The 9,698-nt window shown below is 33.2% G+C and overlaps 2 long non-coding RNA genes across 2 annotated transcripts; both read left to right on the top strand.

The window, feature by feature from the left end:
• The first annotated feature begins 208 nt into the window (after positions 1-208).
• On the top strand, positions 209-5,632 carry LOC147496762 (uncharacterized). The gene is made up of 2 exons (XR_015196653.1): positions 209-265; positions 5,451-5,632. It is a non-coding gene; the product is annotated as an uncharacterized LOC147496762 (long non-coding RNA).
• Positions 2,069-3,758, top strand: LOC147496763 (uncharacterized). Its single transcript, XR_015194882.1, has 2 exons — positions 2,069-2,903; positions 2,951-3,758. It is a non-coding gene; the product is annotated as an uncharacterized LOC147496763 (long non-coding RNA).
• Positions 5,633-9,698: the final 4,066 nt, after the last annotated feature.

Genomic DNA, 9,698 nt, shown 5'->3' on the forward strand with positions numbered 1-9,698 from the left:
TGTAGGGTGTGTGTAAGTGAATTATACCTATTTATCTTTGTTTCTACATTTCTTTATTTCTCTCATTGTTATCGCGGATTCTCTAGAATGGTGACAGATGGCTGGCATGGTTTAGTGGGTGACTTTGTTAGATGAATTTTGTTTTGTTTACATTGTGGGGATTTTATTTAACTTGTGCAGTTTGAATTCAGGAATTGGAATTGGTTTTGATTTCAGGTAGCAGATTTGGGTTTTGATTGTGGCCGATTGACCAACTACAAGGATGGTTAGTTTTTTTCCTTAGCGTTAATTATAAGTTTATGTGGGGTTTGATTGTTATTTTTTCTTGTGGGGGTTTGCCTGGGGGTTTGTTTGCTGATTTGTTTTGTTATAAAAGCTCTGCTTTGTTTTTTGTTTTAAAAGCATCTAATTGATCTGTTTTGTTTTAAAAGCTCAGCTCTTGTATACTTTGTACTATTTCTTTGGTTGGACTACAGTTTTGTATGTGATGTAGTTGTGAAAACAGGAAACTATATATGTTGGGAATGATCTATATATGGCTACATATGGATATAGATGTATATGCTGTACTACAATTTTTTTGGTTGGACAACAGTTTGGTATATGTTGGGAATTTGTTCTGAGTTGATAATTTGTTCTATTGTCCCAAGTAGCCATATATAGTTGTTTTCCGTTTCAAGTTTGATTCTTGTGAAAAGGGCTTTTTGTACTAGTTTATTTCGATTTGTTTTCGTAACAATTTATCCCCAAATTGTCAGCAACCAGAATTGGAGACACCCAAGCAATCCCAAGTTGAAATAGGCCACAAGTTCTCATATTTGTGCATTAGGTAGATTGGTTTCAGTATTTATGATTTGGACTAGACTAAGCTTAACAAGTTTAAAATGCTTATGATTTCATGTGTGTACATTAGGTAGAATGCTTTAAAAAACGAAAAATAGAATGTTTATACCATCACTTTATTTCTACTTAAAACTATAGTCAAGAACTACATATATAGGTGTTGGATGATTGTCTAAAACTACAGTACCGTTTGTAGGATTTTAAGTTATTGCCACTATTTAAGTCAATCATCCTTTGGTTGGTGTCCTTCAAGCATTACAAGAGCATTGAAGAAGCTTGATTATTGCTAGTAATACTTAGTATTCAGTCTCATTATGTCACGAGACTTAGTCCTAACTATTTAAGTAACTCAGCGTGCAAAACAACGGGGATTGTGCGAAAAAATTGTTGCACCATTGTGGTGGTTCCAAATCATTTTCAACCATAACATGGTGATATTTCTTTAATAAATTCAGCTCTTGCACATTGAAATGGTGATATGCATGTTACATCTTGAAAAAATGATATGCTTTATGGATAGATATATGCTGTGATAAATATGTAGCATGAGCTGTGTGACTCATAGATTTTTAAACTGTTATCATAGGTAATTAGAGCTTAGAACAAATATTGGTTACAATCGGTCAAGAAGCATTCGATTGAGCTATTGTGTGTGTTATCGCGAAGGCTCGTAGGTTGACTCCCCTATGCATCCCGACTAAGGTCTCACAAACGTTCATTTCCCTTATGCACTGCTTAACTAATTTGAATAGGTTATACAGAAGGGTGGGTTAGTTATATACTCTTATGCATGTTCCTTTTTCGAACCTTTTGGTATGTAATGCCCCCCAAGCTATAGAGCAGATCCACCCAGGCGAAATTTAATTCTGCACTGTTACTGAGTAGTGGGACTTACCCACCAAAGCTAGGCAGATAGATAGATTCCTTTCCGCTGCTAAGGGAGAGCAATAACAAAATAAAGGGTTGTTTTTAACCAGCTCCCCTTTTGGGTATTGATGGCGTGCCCTGCCCTGCCCTTTGAAAAGAATGGTTGGGTTCCAAAGTTCACTCATCGCATGGGATGAGGGTTTGTGGAAACTATATCTCTCTCTCTATTTGTTGCAAATAAAAGTTCCCATGCACGCTATGGTAAACTGCGAGGGAAAGATTGGCTATTAAAGCAGGAAGAAATCTCTTTCCTGTAGCTAGCGCTGATAATCAGTCGTCTGTATGGCTTTCTCCTTTCCTTGCCTTCTAGCTCTCCTTTCTCTTTACTGGTAGTTCCAAAGGTTTATAGCACGCTAGGATAGATAAGCAGATATTAGATATCTTGATGTTGCTCCGCCATCCGAAGGTTTCTTCAGACGCAGGATAAGCTCGGTCCGAGACACGCTAGGTGGGTAGCTTATCTACAGAGTTTTACCTTTAAGCACAAGACAGGGAGCCGGAACATGGCACCTGGAGGGCATGTACCCTAGAGGTCGCCAATCTATTGATACTAGACTCAACTCTAATATTAAAGAAGTGAGTAAGCTCCATAACGTAAAAAGATATGCAAAGTACCAAAGAAATTTAAGCATCTAAAATAGTTTCCATCAGTGTTTTTTATTTATGAATTGAAGGTGAATACTACGTACCATGACAAAGTTCAAAACACGTGGTTTGTACGAGTTTTAGTTTGCCTTTGGATTTTGTTTCTTAGTTCATTTGTAAAGCAAGTTAATAAGGGTGGGCAAATGCATTTCTTTTGTTTAACTCGTAGGTTAGAATGTCATGTGGCAAATGCATTTCTTTAATGCAGGAAAAGGATGGGCTAGTCATGTGGCTGTATAAAGTTATGTCTCGGTTGGAAAAGTTTTAAAGTGAAACTGGTTTTTCTTGTGTCTCGGTTTGCTGGTGTTTATGTGGTCTGAATTCACTTATTTTACAATTTATCATCCATATTTTTTAGAATTTATTTGGATCCTAAAGCTTGGAATTTTAAACTTGGAGCCTTTATGAATTTAGGTTTCATGGTCGCACTAAGGTGTGCCATTTGACCCTTAGAATCATATGTCCTAGACCCTCGTTGATTGAGTTAGGTAATATCTTAGAATCATATGTCCTAGGCCCTTGTTGATTGAGTTAGGTAATATGGGTTTGAACGACTCTTGAATAATTTCCTGTTTTAATTGTCTGGGAAATTCGGGGTGTGACAAGTTTGATATCATAGCCTAGATTAGCCTAGAATGATAAAGTCTAGGTGATCCTTAGATTGTGATAATGGGTGGTAGGAATGTTTCTTTGTGATGTTAAATTTCATGTTGTTTTTTATTTTGCTTTTGAACTCGATTTGATTTTGGTTTTCTATTTCTTTCATATAAAAATAATAAAAAAATGGTGTAGGTGTACATAATTAAACCTTTTAAATATGTGGTTTGCAGGGATATTATATATGTGTATTCATTTTAAGGTGTGTATTGCATATACACGTATGTCTCATTTCTGATATTTGTTTACTGTGACCTTTGGGTGCAAGCTGTAAATGATGAGTTTAATTTAATCTTCCTGCTGGTTTGTTTTAGATTGTTACATAAGCTTAGTTGATGGGATATAGTCTTTAACTATAGACTCTATGAAGAATTCTTGTTTGGCGTAGTGCTTGTTTTGGTTAATCTATATTTTTTTCTAAAATCTCGGGACGAGATTCTTTTAAGGTGTGTATATTATAACACCCCGTTTATTTTTCTTTATATTTTTCCTACTTATTAGGATTTAAAAATAAATAATAATATTATTAAAAGAAAAGAAAAGAAAAAGAAAATAAGAAAATAAGAAAGAGAAAAGCATAGGAGAGTTAGAGGGGTTTGGTTACAACCGAACCCTCCTTCTTTGTTAGTTTTTTTTTTCAGGGTTTTGAAATACAAAAAAAACGGGAGAAACGTACAAGAGAAAAAGAGAAAGAGAGAGAGAGAGTGCTTGAAAGAGAAAGGGGCATAAGAAGACAACACTTACCGTTGGTTTTCGAGTTCGCCGGTTATTTCGCTTTCACTAACGTTTTTGTTTTTCGATTAACTCCGGGTGAGTAGTCTAAATTATTATTTCTATTTTCAATGGATTAGCGTAGAATTCTAGTAGTTAAATTGTGTGATTCATTATTTTTGGGACCATGGCATGAGAAAGATTATTAAACTGTTCAAAGGCACGTATAGCATATTGGCGCCAAGTTTCATTTTGTTATCTATGTTTTCATGGGTTTATATATATGGTAGTTGGTAAACAGTTGGTTATTAATTGAATTGGTGTCCTTTAGATTTGTTAGAGTTTGGATTTTTCCCATTACAGGGGTTTGGTTGTAGATACTAATGATCTGCCATGACTTATTTGCTTTTGAAGTAGTGTACATATATGAGAATGAGCATTTGAAGTGTCTACTTTGATGTTACTTGTTTTTGAATTAGCTTATTTATATGAGAAGGTATATTGGAGGTGTCTGCATGACTTTATTGGCTTCTGAATTGATTTATATATATATGAGAAGGAATGTTTGAAGTGTTATATACAAATGTTAGAACTGTTGGATTTTGTGAGAGTTGTTTATAACCACGGGTAAAAACACTATAGATTACTATTTTAACTAAATGGTAATGTTTGATGGTGATGCATGAGATAGCTATTGGCGCCAAATTCTTGTTTATATATATATATATATATGTTTGATAAGTATTTTTCGATAAAGGTGTAGTTGGTAAACAATACTTTACTAGTTAACTTGTAGCTTTTGGTTATGTTCGAAGTTTTGGACTTTGTTAAAACATGAAAAACCATGTTCCTTGAGTACCTTTTAGAACAATAAGTCTTTATTAATTTTATCATGAGTGTGACAAGTTAGGCAGCCGATAAGATATTGTCAAAAGTCTGTCTTTTGAAAAAAAAAAAAAAAAAAAAAAAAAAAAACAAAAAAAGGGCGCGGTATGCGTTTTGGAACCGCGGTCTATTTATGTGGTTTGTGTGAGTTGATACTCACTTAGCGATGAATGTATTATCTAGTTGTGATATTTTCTCGTTCTCATAAGTGGACGAGTGGTTTTTACGTAAAATATTGGTTTTATATATGAATGAGTTGTTGGATATGATTGGTTGTATTATGATATGATGCATATAATTTTTTACGAATGAATGTGAATGTGGTTAGTGTGATATGATGGATATGGTGGTGTGATATGAATGTTAATATTGATGATATATTATACCAGATTATATATACCCATGATGGTTATAGTGATAGTAAAATAGATGTTTACTTTAAAAGATTACGTTTGGGAAATCTAATTTTGTTTTGTAGGAGGGTAGGACTTACTAACTTTTTATGCAGAGACGTTGTCCTACCCTGACACGTCATGATAGATTAAAAGTAAGGTATAATTTGTTTGTTTATTAGTTTGAAATTATGTATACTAAGCTTGCTTGGAATAAACTACATACTGTTTTGGAAAACGGAACTATTTTGTCTTCTAAGTTGAAATGGTTGGTGACATTATATTTATTTATTTAAAAGATTGAATGTAGTACTGTATACTTTATTTTAGGTTTATTCATACCAACAAATTCAATTTGCTGATCAATGTTTGCTTTGTTTTGTAACGTAGGTGTGTTTTTATGAACATAGATGGTGGAGTGTATTAGATGAGGATGTTTGATTTGAATTCGCTCTTGGAGTCTTTCTAGTTTTAAGTTTTATAGAGTGTATGGTTTTGAATTGAGACAGATGTAATAGAGTTGATTAATTATTTTTGAATTCGTGAATGAAGAGTTGGTTTTTCGGTTTTAATTTGTTCTCAGATTTTTTTATTGTTGTATTTGATAATATGTTAAAAGGTTTTCATTTACCTTAGGAATAATGTAACGATTGAGATATTTATATCTTGAATAATTCTCTGTTTTAACTTTGTCTAGAAAAATTCGGGATGTGACAAAAAACTTTCATAATAACAAATAAGAATGGAAGCCTCTTAGGCACTTAAAGCACTGCTTTAGAATTGCTATTTACAAGGATAGACTACATGCACGGTACTAACACATAGGTGGGAATCCAAAAGTTTTTAGAACAATTTCAAGGGTTTTTTTTTACTTAATCCCTACGGATATACTCCCCTTTTGAGATAACCTCCCATTTTGAGAATCATTACTGATTACCCCCCATTTCAGAGTTGATTTTTTAAATTGACAATTTTGCCTTTATGTCAAATTTGTAAAAACCCTCTATTTTTAACATACATTTTTTAAAAATTCAAAAATTCAAAATAAATAAATAAATAAAAATCTGAAAACTCAAAAAATCTGGAAAAATGAAAAAAAAAATAACAAAAACTCAAAAACAAATTAAAAAATATTTGATAAAAGGAAAATTCAAAAAAAAATCTGAAAATTTCCAAAAATTGAAAAAACAAATCGGAAAAAAAATTCGAATTTTTTTTTTGGCAAAATAAAATAACATCGACAAAATGCGTAAAAATTTGAAAAAAATAATAAAACAACTCAAAATATAGGAAAACAAATGAATTTTATTATTTTTTCAAAAATTTTGAGTTGTTTTATTATTTTTTCAAATTTTTATGCATTTTTCAATTTTATTTTAAATTTTTTCGAATTTTTTTTTCCGTTTTTTTTTTTTTTTCAATTTTTGGAAAATTTTGATTTTTTTTTTTTGAATTTTCCTTTTATTGAACATTTTTTTAATTTGTTTTCGAGTTTTTGTCATTTTTTTTTAAATTTTCCGGATTTTTTGAGTTTTCATATTTTTATTTATTAATTTATTTTCGAATTTTTCAAAAACGTATGTTAAAAATTGGGAACTTTTACAAATTTGACATAAAGGTAAAATTGTCAATATGGAAAATTAACTCTGAAATGGGAGACAATCAGTAATGATTCTCAAAATGGAGAGTTATCTCAAAAAGGTCAATCACCTCCCTGATTGCATTAGATCTTAGGCCTTTCTTTATCTCAATTTAATTTTTTATGGTCCATCTTCTCGAGATACCCTTCCTCTCATATATCTCTAGCAAAGTATGTTAGTATGTCAGTTCCTCAGTCGATACTAAGGTCTTTTTGAGGGGAAGAAAAAGTTGAAACTTTTAATGATCGCGACTCACTTGGTTACAATACAAGCCGATGACTTCGTTGCAATGTGAAAATTGTGGAGCTTTCAAAACCAAAACCATGGAACTGTGTTTTCTTTATTAGATATTTAATCGTTTGATATTGCTAAAATTACGCGGATTCAATCTTCATAAAGTGGTATTAAGGTTTTGATCACCGATCGGCACATAATGATTTATGATGGCCGGAACTTGGGCTTTCAATACCCATGCATCAAAGTTCTGTTGGTGCCTTGTTTTTTCAGGGAAGAAGATGGTGATGTTATCATGGCATCATCACTCACTAAAACGTGTTCTGCCCCATACGGTGTTTTCGATCATTTGATTTTGTGTGTGTGTGTGTTAGATGATGAGATGTGGTAGAAGAGTTAAAAATGAGTGAGGGTAGTGGAGTAATTTTAGGTGAGCAGGGTAGTAGGAGTCATTTATGAAAATTATTTGTGTGCCTTGGATTAAATCGTAGGATGGTGCCAAGTGGTAATTTGATCGATTTAGGTCTTGTGAGGGTCAATGGGTATTTTGGTTATTTTATATGGTGAGGGGTAGATTTGACATTGGACATGCACTAACCAGATGGTATCTAGTCAAAGAGGGCTGACTTGGTCATGCTATGAAAATGGAGACGGAAATCTAATAATGGAAGAACTAGGGACGGAAATCTAATTAACAAACTTCATGGCGAGGACGTAAGTCTAAAAAACTGATATAAATATAGAACAAAAGGGATTTGGCTTAAGAGCATCTCTAGATGGACATATTCATGGTCGCATCTTTCAAATTTGAAGGAATGCGTCGGAATTTCCTAAAATACCATCTCTAGGTGCAGTGGCGAAGCCAGGGGGGTCCAGGGTACGCCCTGGCTCACCTTGAAATTTGGCTAAAAACAGTACTTTGATACTTTGAGTTGGTACTTAGTGCGTCTATTATGCTTTGAATTTTCTCTTTGTGCCCTTGAATAAAGGGCTTTAGCTAGTTGTAAAAAAGTGAACTATGAAGGGTTATTTGGTAAAGGTAATATTTCATTTGTTGAGCTAATGGATTCATCCTATCGTTAAAATGAAAAGTTAGAAGAGTACTCAAATTAGAAACAGTAAGCTGATCATATCATATGATTCCATGTTTCTTTAAATTTAATTTTGTTGGAAACCATGTAGAATTTTTGACTGACTTATCATAATTCGGAAAAAACAAGATACATGACTTATTAATAAATAAATACTAAGGATCTCATTTTGTTCAATTTACTAAGGCTAAACTTGATTAACTAGTTGCAATAAGTTGTGACTCGTGAAGTCGTAACCAAATTCAACACTACTTACAAATTAGGAAATCTCCATTACCTAAATATATTAACAAATTTTTTTATTTTCAAATATTGACTAAATAAATTAAGAAGTGCTTGTTTACGTAAAATATTTATATATATTGATGAACGTGTTAAACTAAAATAAAACAAACTAAGTTCATGTAGTTGTGTACACAAATTGAGTTGAGTTGAAATCTTTTAGTGCTCACCGCTCACTCTGGAATAAATTCCGGCTCCGCCAATCGCCTAGGTGGTCGCATTCGTGGTCGCATCACATGTTTGTTCGCATTCTTGTTCGCAAATTTAGTAATTTGGATGCGGATGCGGCGCGACATTGGTAATGTCGTGCGCCATTGCAAATGTCGCCCCACAACTTTTTTGACTTTGACCAGCACCACACGCGCCAGTTGCATTGTCGCGCGACGCGCCAGTACTAATGTCGCGCAAGGTGGGTTCTACAATAAATTTTGCGGTCGAAATTTGCGACCACCTAGAGTTGGTCGAAATTTGCAACCAGTTTCTATGGTAGCATTCTTCAAATATGAAGAGTATGCTACCACCACCTAAAGATGCTCTAACATCCTTTCGAAGCCTAAGCTTGTTGAGATCATTTCATTCCAATTTCTAGGTGTGTTCCACCTATTTCTCTTATCGTGCCTTCTCTCACATTCACAGAATTTGTCTCTTTACATAAGTTTGAGCTTATAAAGAAATAAAAAAATGATTTTCTGGATATCAAACTATGGGCAAATTCTCATAGTGGGCAACATACTTTTTTTTAAAAAAAGATTTTGGACATCCATATTTTCAATTTTAATAATGTAGGAATTCCATCTCTTTGCCATCTAAATGCATTTAACAGTTACATTTTTTTTTAAAAAAAAATCATCAAAAATTAAGAAATTAATCTACATAGAAAAATTAAGATTGATGTGGCAAATGACAGTAACTTTCATTTATTCCCTAGACTTGACCGAAAAATGAGAGTAAACTAGAGACTGTACAAAAAAAGTTATTTTCAATTTAACAGAAGAAGTCAACACCCTTTTTAAGGGGGAAACAATGGAAAACACCCAATTTTTTGGTTCCCTGGGCATTACCAATGGGGCCTTTATAAGCCTCTCTATCTTTAAATTTGAGGGACCAATGTAAAAATGGGCTGCTAATGCAGCCCCTATATGGGCCATTATAGTTACCATCCTAGCCCATAAGGATTTCAGTTCAAGTAGTCTATGTTCGAACCCCCATGTCAACAACTTTTTCAGTATTTCAAGTTTTTTAGACCAAATTTAAAAAGGAAAATGAATTTCAGAGGATTGGTACCACTGGGATGTGCAAGTCACGGTGTCAAACACACTTCCACTATACCAATTTCACATTAGTTGAAAGCTTATGCTAGATTTACCATTCAATATAAAGGTTTGCATTGT

This window comes from Coptis chinensis, chromosome 5, assembly GCF_015680905.1.
Source record: "Coptis chinensis isolate HL-2020 chromosome 5, ASM1568090v1, whole genome shotgun sequence".
Taxonomy (NCBI): domain Eukaryota; kingdom Viridiplantae; phylum Streptophyta; class Magnoliopsida; order Ranunculales; family Ranunculaceae; genus Coptis; species Coptis chinensis.